The 18407-nt window shown below is 41.1% G+C and overlaps 1 protein-coding gene and 1 long non-coding RNA gene across 8 annotated transcripts in view; one reads left to right on the top strand and one right to left on the bottom strand.

Annotated features, from left to right (window-relative positions):
- The window catches only part of ATP10B (ATPase phospholipid transporting 10B (putative)), a 391956-nt gene that overhangs the window by 70069 nt on the left and 303480 nt on the right, over window positions 1-18407 (bottom strand). The window lies entirely within an intron of this gene.
- LOC113929573 overlaps window positions 1-18407 on the top strand; it is a 153356-nt gene that overhangs the window by 54738 nt on the left and 80211 nt on the right. For 3 of the 6 annotated variants that reach the window (XR_003522245.1, XR_003522244.1, XR_004820102.1), the window contains exons 2-3: window positions 7438-7609; window positions 11772-11930. This is a non-coding gene — a long non-coding RNA (uncharacterized LOC113929573). The remainder of the gene's footprint in view (window positions 1-7437; window positions 7610-11771; window positions 11931-18407) is intronic. The other 3 variants (XR_003522247.1, XR_003522243.1, XR_003522246.1) reach the window with 1 other exon arrangement.

Here is an 18407-nt window from a genome sequence, read left to right as displayed (position 1 = left end):
TGCTGATCTGTCCATTTGAGTTTAATTTGTAGGCCCCGAGCTCTGAATCTGAGAGGGTGGAGGAAAAGTTTTACTCCCTGACACATGACTCATATGAAAGACAATAAGCATGTATAAAGATTTTACTCAACTCATTAATTAATGAGTAACTCCGTAAGAAGGTAGAGGTGGTTCAAAAAGAAAATTTGAGGAGTGGACATTTATAATGTAAGCTAGTCAAAAAGAAAGTGGAAATGAATTTGCTAAAAGATATAAAGTTGGCTCATGTTCTACTGGGCAATGGAATTGTAACTTTTGGGACAGCAATCTACAAGTTAGCATCCTTTTCACAAGTACTGAATGGCAAAATCCAAGTCCTAATTAAATGATCCTCTCATGAGTCTGTTAAACCATGACCTTGAAAGGACAAACATTTCTTCAATTTATTTCCAAGTTTTGGATAATTTAGGGTTAGTGTGGGGACGTGATGAAAACAAATGTATCTGAAGTGTCCCTCCAATGTTACTATTGAGCAGAAAAATGTGCTTCTGGAGTTTTCTGGGCCCTTGATACTTTGAGAGTCCATCCATCCTTCTATCTCCTATGTTCACCCTACCAGAGAAACTCTTCATTGACAATCCTCCCAGCATCAATCAGCCACACTGCTGAGCATTTTTAAATCCTAGGCCCTGGAGGGGCCTATTCTTTGCTTGAAGCCGGAGTAAACAGATATATTTGTCAGTTTAGCCAAGAATGAGTGGAAATAAGCCAATGATTTAAAGTTTTCAGAGTAGAAGCCCTGTTGAATTGGGGGTGGGGTTTGGGCGACAGCTTTCCTCTTCTACTGGGGAGGGCGAATGGAGCCCAATATCATTTCACTTCCTTTTCTCACCCAAGTGACAAAATATGGCCACACACCTTGGTGCTTCTCCAAGTCCATGCCTTGGCCATGAGAGTGAGGTGTGGTCAGGGTTGAATTGGCCCTGGTCAAGACTGGTTCCCTTGGGACGGCCTATTTCTGAATTTCCCTTTGTTTGCATGGCTCAGTCGTTAAGCATCTGCCTTCGGCTCAGGTCGTGATCCCAGGGTCCTGGGATCGAGTCCCACATCGGGCTCCCTGCTCGGCGGGAGGCCTGCTTCTCTCTCTCCCACTCCCCCTGCTTGTGTTCCTGCTCTCTCTCTCTCTGTCAAATCAATCAATCAATCAATCAATCAATCTTAAAAAAATGGCTTCAAATTAATTATTTCATTAAAAAATAGGCTGTCCCCTGTTCTTAGGCTGGTGGTGACTCCCCTGAAACGATGTTTGGAAATACTGTATATATTTGTATCAGCTCACTCTTCCGGCCCAACTCTGAGGCTACTCTCTCTCACATAGCTGCAAAGGCAGGGCTGTTTTTGGCCTTCTTGTGAAGTGCTTGGGGAACATATTTCCTCGTGTGCCTTTGACCCTAGTAGACAGCCCCAGTTTTCATATCTTCTATATTCTGCTTCAGAACTTGCACATGCATGATATACACTCCATTTATTCATGCCAAGGAAGAAATGACTGACAGCTTTTAATTTGTTACCTATCCCAAAGATCTCATTTTTAAGAAATGTGTGTTTTTTTTTTTAATAAGAAAAGTTCTTGTTCATTATTAAGGGCTTAGGCAATACAGAAATGTACTAAGAAGAAAATTTAAATCACCCAGAATACCACTATCCAGAGATAACAAATGTGGTTAACATTTTGCTGTATTTCCTTCCAGATATACATGTACTTTAAAACAAATTGAGATTACACCATCTTAATTGTGGTTAAAGCTGGTTCCAAGGGTAGAATTTCACATATCAGTCAGAGAATTGTGAAGATTTGTTTTGAGGGAGGAGAAGTAAGTGGCAGTGGGAACTTACAACACTCAGGAAATCCTACCCTAGAAGTACTTCTGTCTGAAGAAATGATCCTCTGCCCACATGTTGGGCTGGCTGAGATGGTCTCTTAGAGAAGATTTTTGGAGCTATTTACATTCCTGTGTGTGCAGGGAGTAGGTAAGCCTAAAGCACTGTTCCTCCAGTTTGGGAATGTACATACTCCAGCCTTCCCCATCTCTGCCCATGGCACAATTGCCCAACTTGTTACTGGCCTAGAACCTGATCCCCACCTTCCCTCACCTCTTACTTGTGAAGGTTCTACCTTTAAAATACGTCCTGAATCTGCTCACCTCTCAGCATGTTCACTGTTACCATCTTGCTCTAAGTCCCCATCATTTCTCATCTGAATGAGCTCGGTTAAGGTTTGTGGAAATGAATGAAGACCAACCCAATGGGAACAGGTGAAATCAATTTATTCAGGGCTTTCAAGGAATATAATAACAGATTCAGCCACCATAACTTGTGTTTTGGTTGAGACTCAAAAGCAGGCAGAGGAATGGGAAAGCTTTAGAGAGAAGAAAAGGGAAGACTTCAGGTATACCCCTTTTAAAGGCTGTTAGCATGAGGAAGTTGTAGGTGGGCTAATTAGAAGCAAGATATCTTGTGTGATTGGTTATGGTGTGATTGGCTCTCTCTGGTTGGTTCTAAGTTAGAAGTGAGGACAAAATTTAATGAAGGTGCCAGTTATGAATGAAGTCCTGACTATTTGAGGCTGATTGTTTCAGAGTTATTTGGTTTCATGGATTTTTTTTTTTTTCTAGAGATTGTGGTCTTTTTACACGTCTGACTTAGAAATAGTAAGTAGGCTGGTTTCCTGTGCTCATTACTATAGATAATGGGTTGGTTTCCTGGGCTGGTTGCAGATAGTGGGTTAGAGTTTTATTTTTACATACGATCTGGCCACTGTCTATTCAGTCTCTCATACTGCGTTCAAAGTTTAATGTCCCTTTGGTGAACACTTGGTACCAACTTGACTCTGAAGTTGCTGCTATTACTATCCCTATTTGCCTAGGAAGAACCTGAGGGTTAAATAAGTGGCCCGAGATCACATGGTAAGAAGAGCCTGGCTTTAAATCTTGGCAGTTTTCATTCTAGAAATCAGTATCTTTGATTGCCTCCTTAAGCTACTTAGAGACTCGGGTTGTCCCACTCTTTCCACTGTGTTAGCAGATAAGAATGTAAAATGTAATAGGTTTTTTTCTACTTAGAATTTACATTTTGCCTTTGCTAACTCTTATCCTGAGGCAGTGATCTATTCTGTTGACCTAACTCATTTTTTATCTTCTCAGTGAAACTTGACCCCATTCATCCCATTCTTCTTTTAAATACTCAATGGACTGTAGGATACAACGGAGTGAATCTCAGAGAGGGGAATGAACAGAAGGTGTTGGGACATCCCTCCTCTACACACTCAGGAGTCAGACTGCCTATGTTTGATCCTCGGCTCCCTGACTTAGTAGCTAGAGACCTTGGGCTGATCCCTGAATTTATCTAAGCCTGTTTCCAAATCTGTAAATGGGGATGATGATAAAATACTACCTATCCTGTGAAGATGAGCATAAAGATGGAAATAACAGACATAAAGCATTTGCATAATGCCAAGGCAGATGGTAAGTCTTCAGTGTAAATTAAAATGCAAATAACCTTAGAAGACTCTTTCCTATAAGCTTAACTAGTATAATAGGAAAGTGGGAATTTGAACTGTTGACAGTTTGGGTAGAAAGGAAAGAGAAAAATCATACATGGTACTCTTTTTCAAAAATTGTCTGGGAAAAGTGAAGACTTTTTAAAAAAGCTCACAAAAAGTAGCATTTCATCCTACCTCCATCTCCCTCCACACATACTTCCCACCCCCATACACTATTCACTTCTGAGATCTTCCAGTGATTACAAGGGGAAAAGACTGAATAAGATTTTATTTTTACTGATTGAATTGGTCTTGGTAAATCCAAATAAACACACAACACATTAAGGACTCAAATCCTATTTTATTTGTCTTCTCCAGGTCACTGTACTTGAAATGAGTAGAAGCCAGAAAAATAGGCATCTACCAGAGGAACAATACAGGGATGCCAGTCTTTTTTTATGTTGAAATACTAGCATATCAAGAGCCTTATTCTCTACTTGGGAACAAAGCACAAAAGAATAGTTTATTTTATTTTATTAAAAAAGTTTTTTTTTTTTTACGATTTTATTTATTTGACACAGAGAGAGAGAGAGAGCGCAAGCAGGGGGAGCAGCAGGCAGAGGGAGAAGCAAGCTTCCCGCTGAGCAAGGAGCTGGATGCAGGACTCTATCTCAGGACCCTGGGATCATGACCTGCGCTGAAGGCAGACACTTAACCAACTGAGCCATCCAGGTGCCCCCAAAGGAATAGTTTAAATTTCTAATTTAACCAAAGAAAAGAGATCCACATCCCATCATGGGTTATCTTCTGTCTCTGTGGTGTCATCCAATCGAGGGGAGCTAGAGAATTTGGCCCAAAGAGGGCAGAATATGGGCTTAGTGATGCTGCAGCATCTGGAATCCCTGGTGGTCAGAGGGGAAGCTGTCTAAATCACAGCCATCAGAGAATGTGGGTGCACACGCAGGAGAGTGAAGTGAAGGAGGAAGCTTGTGGAAGTTGCTATTTTTTTTTAAAGATTTTATTTATTTATTTGACAGAGAGAGAGATAGTGAGAGCAGGAACCCAAGCAGGGGGAGTGGGAGAGGGAGAAGCAGTCTCCCTGCTGAGCAGGGAGCCTGATGTGGGGCTCGATCCCAGGACCCTGGGATCATGACCTGAGCCGAAGGCAGACGCTTAACGACTGAGCCACCCAGGCGCCCCTGGAAGTTGCTATTTGATTGCCTTTCTTCTCTTAATGATTTAGAGAAGCCAAGTCGAATGCTGAAAATGTGGATGGGGACTTGGGGTTTGCAGAGAAAGGAAAAGGCATGAAAGAATCATCTAGGAAGGTAGAAGGATGCATGGACTTTGCTGCCTGAGGCTCACGATCCAGCCTTTACAGCGACCCAGTTGGCATGGCTCTATTTCTCTCCAGTTCCTTTCAGCTTTCAGAGGGTGTAGGTGCAGAACAGACAGAGACTTGGTTCTAACCGAGACATGTGTGGTTTAGCCAGGATGACAGAGTGAAGAGGCCAGGGGATTGCGCAAGAGGGAGCAATGAACAATGGATCAGGGACTCTGAGCTTGGAGGAAGAGACCGCCAGCCAGGGACTACATATTCTAGGAATGAAGGGTGTGAGCTAAGGACTGGGACTGTAACAAGGAGGGGTGATGGGTGGTGTAATCTGATAACAGGAGATTCAAAGCTGCAGGGTTTTTACAGAGGAATGGAGGAGAGTGGTCTGGAGGAGAGGAAAAAGGATACTACCCCATCTGTAGGCCTAGAGCAGGGGAGAGAGTACTGTCCACTGAAAGGGTCTTTAGGGAAAGTCTCTTTAGGGCAGAGCCAGGATCCTTTCACAAAGGTCTCTTGGAAATTCTGTGGATTGATTATGGGTATAGGGAATGAGAAATAGTAAGAATAAAATGGAATGTGATACACGTGCTGCTGTGATTGCTCTGAGAAGGGATATGGGGGAGGATTTTGGTTAAGAAGTGATAGTTGACCTGAGTTTTAAAAGATAGGTAGAAGTTCTCCAGGCAGATAGGGAGGAAGGAAGGAGAAAGAACAGGGACAAAGGCATGGTGGCCTGGTTGGATCTTGGGAGCTGAGAGTAGACCGTGAGAAGCAAGGAGGAAGTGTGAGGGGCTGCGGAGTCCCAGGGAGGGGCTCCATTATGAAGGGCCTTGAATATACCATATTTGGATTTTGAACTGTTTTTGGAAGTGCCATTGAAGGACTATAAACAGGACAGTGGCTGGGTTTAGAAAAGGACTGAATTTAGGAAAACAACCATTCTGTGATTTGCATTTGTTTATTCATATATGTATCTATGAATACAAATCTATCTGTCATCTATATCATCTATGTGAATGATGCCAAATATGAAGTTGATTCCAGTTTTTCCAGCTTAAATTGTCGGCATCTGGACTCAACCAAATACTGAAGATTTAAGGCAGAGACCAGAGCACTGAGTGGCTTGGGGAAGGGGCTAAATTTAGAGGTCTTGTGGTTCTGAGTCTGCATAGATGTAGACTTGAGCTGGATTCCCAGGTTGTCACTTACCAGTTTATGGCCTAGAACAAATCACTTAATTTCACTCACTCTCCTTATCAGTAAAATGGGAATAATAGTCCCTACTTGAAAGGTTCTAGTGTGGATTAAATGAGATCAAGCAGTAATGTACTCAGTGGAGTGACTTACATGTTAAGTGTTCAATAAATATTTGCTGTTTTTTTATGGGTATGAACGTCAGGCCCATGAATTTCAAGTAATGCTTCTACATAACTAACTCCCTAGTTTGGCTGCACACTGGAATCACCTAGTCATAATTTTTTTTAAAGATTTTTATTTATTTATTTATTTGACAGAGAGAGACACAGTGAGAGAGGGAACACAAGCAGGGGGAGTGGGGGAGGGAGAAGCAGACTTTCCACCGAGCAGGGAACCCGATGCGGGGCCCGATCCCAGGACTCTGGGATCATGACCTGAGCCAAAGGCAGACGCTTAACGACTGAGCCACCCAGGTGCCCAGTTTTTAAAAATATAAATAACTTAGTCCTGCCCCCAAGGATTCTGGGTGTTTTTATGAGCTCCCCAAGGTGATTCTAATATGCAATGAAGGTTTCTTGGTAGACCCTAAACCAGCAGCATTAGTATCACTTGGGAAGTAGTTAAAAATGCAGAATTTCCCTGATCAGAACCTTTGGGGTTAAATCAGCAATCTTTGGCTTAATATGATCCCCAGTTGATTCTAATGCATTCTCAAGTTTCATAAGTATGATCTAAGGCTAGCAATTCAGAGCTGTTGGCATCTCTTGCAACTGATCAGACAGTGTTGACCCAAAATAACCAACCTTTCAGAATCCTTAAAAGTAAGAAAGAGAGTTTTATTTGAGCCTGTTAGGACAAGTTCCCCGGGAAACAGGGTCTTCACAGGGAAGAAAGTGTTCTGGAGAATATTCCATGGGGTTATATATGTTTTACATCTTGTACGAGCTGGAAAGATTATACATTAGTATGTCGGCGGGAATCACAAGTTTTAACACAGGAATGCAGGGAGTGGGAGCACTGACTGATATCTTAAGGACAAGATGGTTTTCCTTTAGGCGACTCATTCACAAAGCAGGTGCACAGTGTATGCTTGGTGGGCCATAAATCAGGGTTTTTGTTTTAAACAAAGTTTATATACAATCATGTCGACCTAGAAAGAAACATAAAATGGCTTCCCTTATATCTCAGGCTGTTGGAGAGTTTTCTCCTCTCATAAGTAGGGATCTCACATCCTCCTGGACCCTACTTCCTCTGAGTGCCCCTGCCCTGCTCTGCTCTCCTTGTCTCCCCTTTTTTTCTTCAGTGGAGAATGGTTAGATTTAGGGTTGAGATTTCTTGTTCTTTGGCTTACTTCCTTTTGTATATTCTCTCTTCTTTCTTTCAGGTATTCTTGCTTCCTCCAAACAAAATCTGTGTGCTGGATACTGGGGAAGGAAGACACAGTTCCTAATGGCATGGAATGCCCGGTGGTGATACTGTGATTTATAATAAATAGGCATTTGGTCTTCATTCCAATTTCTGGCATGGTGGTCCTAAAAGCCTTGGAATTTCCTGTGGTAAGAGTGACAAAGTTGTCTTTTGTGGTATTAATGAGGTGATAGTTGGATGGCACTTAAGGATGGGGGCTGGTTGCCAGGAGAACCAACCATGTGATTAGAGGCTCAAACTTCTAGTTTTAGCCCTCTGACCTCCAGGGAGGAAAGAGGGGCTGGAGAATTGAGTTCAATCACTAATGGCCAATGAGTTAATCAGCTGTGCTTGTGTAATGAAGCCTCCATAAAACCCCCAAAGGTCTGGGTTCCAAGAGCTTCCAGCCTGGTAAACACGGGGAGACTTGAGAAGAGTTGGCTTGCTGAGAAGGCATGGTGGCTCCTCACCCTTTCCCCATGCCTTGTCCCATGCATCTCTCCCAGCTGGCTGTTCCTGAGTTACCTCCATTTGTAATAAACTGGTAATCTAGTAAGTAAAAATGTTTCTTCAGGTTCTGTGAGCTGCTCTAGCAAGTTAATTGAAAATAAGGAGGGGGTTGTTGGAACTTCCAACCTGTCACTGGTGGGTCAGGAAAATCTGTGCTTGTATCTGAAGTGGAGGTGGGGGTGGGGGTGCAGTCTTGTGGGACTGAGCCCTTAACATGTGGAATCCAATGTTGTAGCTGGGTAAATAGTGTCAGAATGGAGTAAAATTATAGGACACCCAGCTGATGTTGGAGAGTTGCTTGGTGTGGGAAAGAATCCCTTACACATTGGACTCGGAGTCAGAATTTTAGCAGTGCATTAAAAAAAAGGTGGCTAACTAGCCAGTCTTGGGCAGACGCAAGACAGTGAAGGTCCTCACTGTGCCCCTTTCCCACCCTCCTCTTCCTGTGATCTTGTTCTCTCTGCTCTGCCCCTGTGGAAACCTGTTCTCAGGTTTGGATCTGACCTTAGTCGCTTGTAATTTAGTATGAGCTGTTCTGACATGAGTCATGTTTGCTGACCAGATTGTGTGCACCTGAGGAAAGAGACTGTGTCTTTCTATTTTTTTTTTGTATGCATGCATTTCTCCTGGTTCAGTTTCTTGCAATAACATGCCACCTGCACTTTAAGTGGCATAGTGCTGGAGAGCACTGGCTTTGCCGCTGCAGATGAGGATTTTAGTTTGCAACTTGTTAGCTGTGTAAACTTGGGCAAGTCCTGGCATTATTTGTCACCTCAGTTTTCTCATGTATAAAATGGACTTGATGGTTTTTTTCAAGTTTTTATTTAAATTCCAGTTAGTTAACATACAGTGTAATATTAGTTTCAGGTTAGAACTTAGTGATTCAACACCCGGTGCTCATCACAGCAAGTGTACTCCTTCATCCCTGTCACCCACTTAAGCCATCCCCCAGCCCACCTCCTCTCCAGCAATCCTCAGTTTGTTCTCCATAGTTGAGAGTCTATTTTATGGTTTGCCTCTTTTTTTTCCCCTCTCTGTTCATCTGTCTTGTTTTTTAAATTCCACATATAAGTGAAATCATATGGTATTTGTCTTTCTCTGACTTATTTCGCTTAGCAAAATACTCTCCAGCTGCCTCATTGAAAATGGCAAGATTCCATTCTCTTTGATGGCTGAATAATGTTCTGTTGTATATGTACACCACATTTTTATCCATTTGGGCTTGATGATTTTTAACCTCATACAGCTATGAAGACTATACAAGCTAATGCATGAAAAGCGTTTAGGTCAATATCCTGCCTAGGATATAGAGAGCACTCAATGGTACTTGTTAAAGACTGTTACTAGATTTCATTTTCTGTTATGGAAGGATAGGTTTTATCCAAGGTAATATGATGAAGTGAACATCAGACTCCAGTGAACTATTGGGAAGCTTTCAGGCAGAGTTTATTTTCCCTGAGCTCCCGCTTCTGCTCTGACAGCCCCCTTTCCCAGCAGCCTGGGATGATTCCTCCAATGTCTCCAGAAACCCCTGTTACCAAGCCCCCCTTCTGTTTTCCTGTGGTCTCATCAGCCCTGGTGCTGAAGCGGCCTTGATCAAGTCTTAAATCTCTTCAGGGAGTTTAATACCTTGCAAAAACCTCAAGCCTACTTTAATTGAATTATTTCATTCAGTGTCAGACTTAAAGAGCACCCTACAGGGTCTCAGCTCTGAATGAATGCATTAAAAAAATCAAATAGTATGGATTAAGGCATAATCCTCAAGGGAGATATAAATAGAATCCCCTCTGTTGCCTTTTCATTTCCCTACGTTAGTTAATAAACATACTTTTATAGCCTCTGCTTTTCTTTTTTCTCCCCTAATGCTCTTTAGTTGTGTTCATAAGAAAGAGAGTAAAACTTGGAATATAACAAGATGTTGGGAAAGAACTTGTCATCTTAATTTTCAGGGCAGGAAGGGATTTTCAACATTACCTGGTCTAACCCTTTGCTTAATTTACCTGTTGTGAGGCAGAGGTGTAGAGAAGGAGATGGCTTGGCCAGGGTCACACAACTTGACCTCCAATGAGCTTAGCTTGACAACAACACATTCTTAGTCCTGGACAAGTATTGGGAGCCATGGTGAAACATGGCCTCAAAAAGGTAAAGTGAGTAGACCAGGGCAGTGGTTAAGGGTAGTGCACTGGGCTCAGACTACCAGCAACTGAATCTTGGTCCATTTCATGCTGTCTGCCTTTGGGCAAGTTATTTAACATTACTAGGTCTTTAGTTTCCTTACCTCCAAATAGGGATAATAGTACCTACCTCAGTGCGCTGTTGAGTCCAATGACCATTCACTAAAAAGCTTAGTACTGCACGTGGCACATAGTAAGTGCTCAATAAATGTTAGCTATTATAGTTATTAAAGATTTTTTTAAAAAGGTTCTTATTGGGATGGTAATGCAAAGTCCTCTATATTAATGCTTTATTAATAGTTTTGTGTTCTCCATCATGAATGAATTTCTGACCCTGTAAGAAGAAAGTCCCAGAGGTCCTTTACCCAATGGCAGGCCTATCTGCTAATGAGAATAGAAGGGCAGGTGTCAAAGGATTGGTTCCATCAGAGATGACTGAAAATGATGCCATCTGATCCCTTGGGAGGATAAAATCCAAAGTGAGTTTAAGTGCTTAAAAAATATGGGAACTCAGTGAAAGGGAGGTGTTGGTAACAATAAAACTATATTACCAAGTATATTAACATCTAATATCTCATTTGATTCTCAAAATCACATATGAATATACTATAGATGTTATATAGTAAATGATCAATAACTGTTGAATAAACAAATGAACAGTTGGATAGGCATTAACATCCCATTTGAATGAAGACTCAGCCTTTGCTCTGTAACAAACCACCCCAAAGCTTACTAGGTTAAAGCAACAATGACTCATTTTTCATGCTTCTGTAGATTGGCAGGGTGGCCCCTCTGCTGGTTTTGCCTGGGCTCAAAATGCTGGTTGCTGGAGGGTCCAATTGGATGGGAAGATCCAAGAACACCTCACTTGTATATTTGACAATTGATGTTAGATGTGGGCTATGAGGCCTTGCTTCTTCCCTATGTGGCTCCTTCTCTTCCAGAAGGATAGATTACCTTTCTTACACTGTGGTCCCAGGGAAGCATTCCAACATGGTGGAGACAGAAGCTACAAGGCTTTGGAACTTGCACAATGCTGCTTCTGCCACAGTCTATTAGTCAAAGCAAATCATAAGACCAGTCACAATGCAAAGTTTGGAGAAACTCCCTTGTTGATGAAAAAAGTTGCAAAGAATTTGCAGCTACATTTAATTTACTAGGTGATCAGCAAATAGAATCTTTTATCACTTGGGCAAGGTTTTAGAGTCCGTAAGAGTTAGGGCCATGTCTTGAACTTGGGTCCTATGATTTCAGAGCTTGTGGCCTTTATGCTATAGCGTGGCCACCTTTACTGCAAGAGTGAACTCAGTTCAGGGATGAGGGAAAAAGTTTTTCGCCCTTAAACGTGGGACATTGGGCACCTGAAATGTCTGTTGAATAATGTCATAATCTGGAGCCACTGTGGTTTGGATATAACCTAGTTCTTTGTATTACAAAGATACCCATAATATTTTTCCATAGTGTAATTCAATGTAGACCATTTATTTATTTTATTTTAAAGTTTTTTTTATTTAAGTATTCTCTGCGCCTAACATGGGGCTTGAACAAGAGTCACATGCTCTTTGGACTGAGCCAGCCACATAGACTCTTTAAAATAAGAACCTAACAGAATGGTTTTCGCTTTCAGGAGGACCAAACCTATGTGTGGCTTTATTCTCAATTGTTCACTAGAAACTGGCCAAGGAAAACAAGCCCTTTAAAAGTGGTGAGGTTCAGGTAGAGGTCATGTGGTTCTTCGGCATCTGTCTCAGACTTGAGAAGATAAAACAAGAGAGACTAAAAGCAGGTAAGAGATTAAAATTCAAGTCATCAGGGGCTCATTTAAAACCTTGAAGAGAACAGAACAGTCTGTAGATGACAAAACCTGTAGGGGGAATCTGCCCAAATAGATTCCAATTGCAGTGGTCTTTTCTGAGCAATAGGAGAAGAAAGTGATCCACCCAAGGAGTGGATTTCCAGTGCTTATAACAGTGGCCTTTAGAACTCTACTGTGGGCTTTCTATGTCTCTGATGGCATTACAAATGGTTTCCTAGGGGAGAAAGTAGTAAAGAATACATACTCAGCCTCCCATTCTTGCCTGCTAAGGAGGAGGGACCATTGCTCAGCACCCGCCTCAGCCTCCGTAGGGCTGACTGGGGCAGTGGACGGAGCAGATGCAGAACTGAGCAAGTGCGTGCTGGACAGGCCGCTTGGGAGAAAGTGCTGAAGAGGCTGTGAGGAAGCAGAGTGCTGCAGCGCTGGGCACCTTTGGTTGCAGGAGGTGTGGATGGCCAGGGAGGATTTTTAGGAGGTTCAGTTTAGTTCTCTAGCTGTGGTGTAATTCCTGTTTTGCACATATTCAAGACACCTTAAAGACTTTGTTACTCTGAGGCTTTCGAAGTCTGATTTATGTTTATTTGGAATATGACCCCAACAGAGAACAGCCCTGAAGCAGGATCCAGGGGACTTAGTTTTATCCTGCTTGCACTAGTTTTCTCTTAATCTGATATTTTCTAGGAGATTTTCACCTTTTTAATCATGAATCTTTTTCAGTTGGCGGTGGTAGTGGTGGTGGGGGTGAGATGGAGTGGGGGTTACCATATATATACCATCTATAACTTTTTTTCTTAATTTAGTTTTATTGATGGTGTTTTCCTAGTGGTGAGTTCTGATATCTATCTACAAAGCTGTTGCTGAGAAGTGCCTGCACCAATAGTGGGTGTGTAAGATACTGCTAACCCAAGACCAGGCTTTTTCAGGTCCTAACATAGGTGGCTTTGAGCTACATGTCTGAGTGCTGGCCTGCTTTCTCTAGCACAGTTCTGTAAGTACTCCAGACCCTATGATGGTGCCCTAGAGCCACCCTGACACTGAAGCCAGCAGATATTAAAGTCAAGGCCATTTGTATTCCTTTGTTTATCCACACAAGCTAGAGTCAGTTGTCATCTTGTTCCATTTCCCACTTCCTGCCTTTTCAGGTGCTTATGGTGGCTGTGGGTTCTGAGGAGAGGGCTATTTGGATTATGATGAGAAAGTAGGAGACTTTCCTGGGGTAGTCATTAAAACTATAATGATAATGAGAGCTTAACACACATACACACAGTTTCATTGACTCAACGACCTCAGGAGGTAGGATTATCTAAATTTTGCAGATGAGGAAACAGAGACTAGGAGAAATTAAACAATTAAGGTCACACAGTTAGGAAGTGGCAAAGCTGGTATCTGAGCCCACATCTTAGTGTAAGTTCTTGGCCCTTATGTTTCAGGGTGACTTCTTGAGGAGAGCCAGGAGGTCTGGGTCCTCATGGCTACCTGTTCTTGCACAGGTCTGGTCCTGTGGCCAGATTGCAACTTTCCCAGGTGTAAAGTGAAACCTGGATGTGATCTCTAAGGTCCATTCTAGCGGTTCCGAGTCTGTGATTCAAGTATTTATAGACACTTCCTTTGTGCTAGCATGCTGATCTTATGACCAGAGGGAAGGCATTCCTGCCTTCTGGGTGGGCAATGGAGTGGGTTCTAGTCTAATAGGAGAGAAAAGTACAAGAATAAGACTGAGGCTGTTGGCATGTAGCAGGCAGAGGCGATGCTCAAAATAGTTAATACATTGTTGGGAAATTTAAAATATAGAAAACCATAAAGCTAAGTTTTATAATTCCTTTTAATTCATGTACTACATATTTCTTAAAACTGTTTGGCAAATGATATAAGCTGTAGTGCATATCATTGGCTAAATTAATCTAATTTCCAAATTACTTGTTGAGTTTTTTCCAACTTTACTGAGATATAATAGACATGACTCTGTGTAAGTTTAAGATGTACAAGGTGTTGATTCGATATACCTACATGTTGTGAAATGATTATGTCCTAGCATTAACTAACACTTCCATTGTATTACATAATTATCAAGAAACATTTTTTAATTTTAATTTTTTTATTATGTTATGTTAATCACCATACATTACATCATCAGTTTTTGATGTAGTGTTCCATGATTCATTGTTTGCGTATATCACCCAATGCTCCATGCAGTACGTGCCCTCTTTAATACCCATCACCAGGCTAACCCATCCTCCCACCCCCTCCCCTCTAGAACCCTCAGTTTGTTACTCAGAGTCCATAGTCTCTCATGGTTTGTCTCCCCCTCCAACTGCCCCCCTCATTTTTCCCTTCCTTCTCCTAATGTCCTCCGTGCTATTCCTCATGCTCCACAGATAAGTGAAACCATATGATCATTGACTTTCTCTGCTTGACTGATTTCACTTAGCATCATCTCCTCCAGTCCCATCCATGTTGATGCAAAAGTTGGGTATTCATCCTTTCTGATGGCTGAGTAATATTCCATTGTATATATGGATCACATCTTCTTTATCCATTCATCCGTTGAAGGGCATCTCGGCTCTTTCCACAGTTTGGCTATTGTGGACATTGCTGCTATGAACATTGGGGTGCATATGGCCCTTCTTTTCACTACATCTGTGTCTTTGGGGTAAATACCCAGTAGTGCAATTACTGGGTCATAGGGTAGCTCTATTTTTAATTTTTTGAGGAACGTCCACACTGTTTTCCAAAGTGGCTATACCAACTTGCATCCCCACCAACAGTGTAAGAGGGTTCCCCTTTCTCCACAACTTCTCCAACATTAATTGTTTCTTGCCTTGTCAATTTTTCCATTCTAACTGGTGTAAGGTGGTATTTCAGTGTGGTTTGATTTGAATTTCCCTGATGGCTAATGATGATGAACATTTTTTCATGTGTCAGCCATTTGTATGTCTTCTTTGGAGAAGTGTCTGTTCATGTCTTCCCATTTTTTTGGCTTGATGATTTGTTTTTTTGGGTGTTGAGTTTGAGAAGTTCTTTATAGATCTTGGATATCAGCCCTTTGTCTGTAGGGTCATTTGCAAAAATCTTCTCCCATTCTGTGGGTTGCCTCTTTGTTTTGTTGACTGTTTCCTTTGCTGTGCAGAAGCTTTTTATCTTGATGAAGTCCCAAAAGTTTATTTTCACTTTTGTTTTGCTTGCCTTTGGGGATGTGTCTTGAAAGAAGTTGTTGTGGCTGATGTTGAAGAGGTTACTGCTTATGTTCTCCTCTAGGATTTTGATGGATTCCTGTCTCACACTGAGGTCTTTCATCCACTTTGAGTTTATCTTTGTGTATGGTGTAAGAGAATGGTCGAATTTTATTCTTCTGTATATAGCTGTCCAATTTTCACAGCACCCTTTATTGAAGAGACTTTTCTCCATCGTATACTTTTTTCTGCTTTGTCAAAGATTATTTGACCATAGAGTTGAGTGTCCATATCTGGGCTCTCTATTCTGTTCCATTGGTCTGTGTGTTTATTTTTCTGCCAGTATCATGCTGTCTTGGTGATCACGGCTTTATAATATAGCTTGAAATCGGGCAATATGATGCCCAGCATGTTTTTCTTTTTCAACATTTCCTTGGTGATGTGGGGTCTTTTCTGATTCCATACAAATATTAGGATTGTTTGTTCTAGCACTTTGAAAAATGCCATTGGAATTTTGACCGGGATGGCATTGAAGGTATAGATTGCTCTGGGCAGCATAGACATTTTAACAATGTTTATTCTTCTGATCCATGAGCATGGAATGTTTTTCCATCTTTTTGTGTCTTCAATTTCTTTCATGAGTGTTCTGTAGTTCCTAGAGTATAGATCCTTTGCCTCTTTGGTTAGGTTTATTCCGAGGTATCTTATGGTTTTTGGTGCTATTGTAAATGGAATCGATTCTCTAATTTCTCTTTCTACAGTTACATTGGTAATGTATAAGAAGGCAACTGACTTCTATGCATTGATTTTTGTATCCTGCCACATTACTGAATTGCTGTATGAGTTCTAGTAATTTAGGGGTGTAGTCTTTTGGGTTTTCCACATAAAGTATCATGTCATCTCTGAAGAGAGAGAGTTTGACTTCTTCTTTGCCAATTTGAATACATTTTATTTCTTTTTGTTGTCTGATTGCTGTTGCTAGGACTTCTAGTACACTGTTGAAGAATAATGGTGAGAGTGGGCATCCTTGTAATGTTCCTGATCTTAAGGGAAAGGCTCTCAGCTTTTCCCCATTGAGGATGATATTCGCTGTGGGTTTTTCATGGATGGATTTTATGAACTTGAGGAATGTTCCCTCTATCCCTATATTCTGAAGAATTTTAATCAGGAAAGGATGCTGTATTTTGTCAAATGCTTTTTCTACATCAAGTGAGAGGACCCTATGGTTCTTTCTCCTCTTATTAATGTGTTCTATCACACTGATTGATTTGCAAATGTTGAACCACCCTTGCATCCGAGGGATTATTCCCACTTGGTCGTAGTGGATGATCCTTTTAATGTATTGTTAGATCCTATTATCTAGAATTTTGTTGAGAATTTTGGAATCCATATTCATCAGGGATATTGGTCTGAAATTCTCCTCTTTGATGGGGTCTTTGCCTGGTTTGGGGATCAAGGTAATGCTGGCCTCATAGAATGAGTCTGGAAGCTTTCCTTCTGTTTCTATTTTTTTGAAACAGCTTCAGGAGAATAGATATTATTTCTTTGAATGTTTGATAGAATTCTGAAGGGAATCCATCAGGCCCTGGACTCTTGTTTTTTGGGAGGTTTTTGATCACTGCTTCAATCTTGTTACTGGTTATTGGCCTATTCATGTTGTTAATTTCTTCCTTTTTCAGTCTTGGGAGTTTATAGGTTTTCAGGGAGGCATCCATTTCATCCAGGTTGCTCAATTTATTGGCATATAGTTGTTGATAACAATTTTGAATAATTGTTTCTATTTCCTTGGTGTTAGTCGTGATCTCTCCCCTTTCATTCATAATTTTATTAATTTGGGTCCTTTCTCTCTTCTTTTGGATAAGTCTGGCCAGTGGTTTATTGATCTTATTAATTCTTTCAAAGAACCAGCTTCTAGTTTTGTTGTTCTGCTCTACTGTATTTCTCATTTCTAATTCATTGATCTCTGCTCTATTCTTAATTATTTATCTTCTAATGCATGGCTTAGGCATCATTTGTTGCTTTTTCTCCAGTTCTTTAAGCTGTAAAGTTAGTTGGTGAATTCGGGACTTTTCTGTTTTTTTGAGTGAGGCTTGGATGGCTATGTATTTCCCCCTTAGGACCACCTTTGCAGTATCCCATAGGTTTTGGACTGATGTGTTTTCATTCTCATTGGTTAAGTTGTTCTTTGATTTCCTGGTTGACCCAAACATTTTTTTTTTATTAACATATAATGTATTATTTGTTTCAGGGGTACAGGTCTGTGATTCATCAGTCTTACACAATTCACAGTGCTCATACAGCACATACCCTCTCCAATGTCCATCGGCTAGCCACCCCATCCCTCCCACCCCCCTCCACTCCAGCAACTCTCAGTTTGTTTCCTGAGATTAAGAGTCTCTTATTGTTTGTCTCCCTCTCTGGTTTCATCTGTTTCATTTTCCCCTCCCTTCCCGTATGATCCTCTGTCTTATTTCTCAAATTCCTCATATCAGTGAGATTATATGCTAATTGTCTTTCTGTGATTGACTTATTTCGCTTGGCATAATACCCTCTAGTTCCAGCCATGTCATTGCAAATAGCAAGATTTCATTTTTTTGATGGCTGCATAATATTTCATTGCATATATATACCACATCTTCTCTATCCGTTCATCTGTTGATGGACATCTAGGCTCTTTCCACAGTTTGGCTATTGTAGACATTGCTGCTATAAACATTGGGTGCAGGTGCCCCTTTGGATCACTACATTTGTATCTTTGGGGTAAATACCCAATAGTGCAATTGCTGGGTTGTAGGGTAGCTCTATTTTCAACTTCTTAAGCAGAGTGGTCTTTAGCTTCCAAGTGTTTGAATTTCGAATTTTTTTCTTGTGATTGAGTTCCAGTTTTAAAGCATTATGGTCTGAGATATGCAGGGAATAATCTCAATCTTTTTGTATCAGTTAAGACCTGATTTGTGACCCAGTATGTGGTCTATTCTGGAGAAATTTCCATGTGCGCTCGAGAAGAATGAGTATTCTGTTATTTTAGGGTGGAATGTTCTGTATATATCTCTGGGGTCCATCTGGTCCAGTGTATCATTCAAAGCTCTTGTTTCTTTGTTGATTTTTCTGCTTAGATGATCTGTCTATTCCTTAGAGTGGTGTATTGAGATCTCCTACAATTAACGTATTATTATCAATATGACTCTTTATTTTGGTTAACAGTTGGCTTATGTAATTGGCTGCTCCCATGTTGGGGGCATAGATATTTACAATTGTTAGATCTTCTTGTTGACTA

The sequence above is a fragment of the Zalophus californianus genome, chromosome 5, assembly GCF_009762305.2.
Source record: "Zalophus californianus isolate mZalCal1 chromosome 5, mZalCal1.pri.v2, whole genome shotgun sequence".
NCBI classification, from domain to species: Eukaryota; Metazoa; Chordata; class Mammalia; order Carnivora; family Otariidae; genus Zalophus; species Zalophus californianus.
The sequence above is the reverse complement of the archived record's forward strand: the minus strand, read 5'-3'. Positions and strand labels throughout refer to the sequence as shown.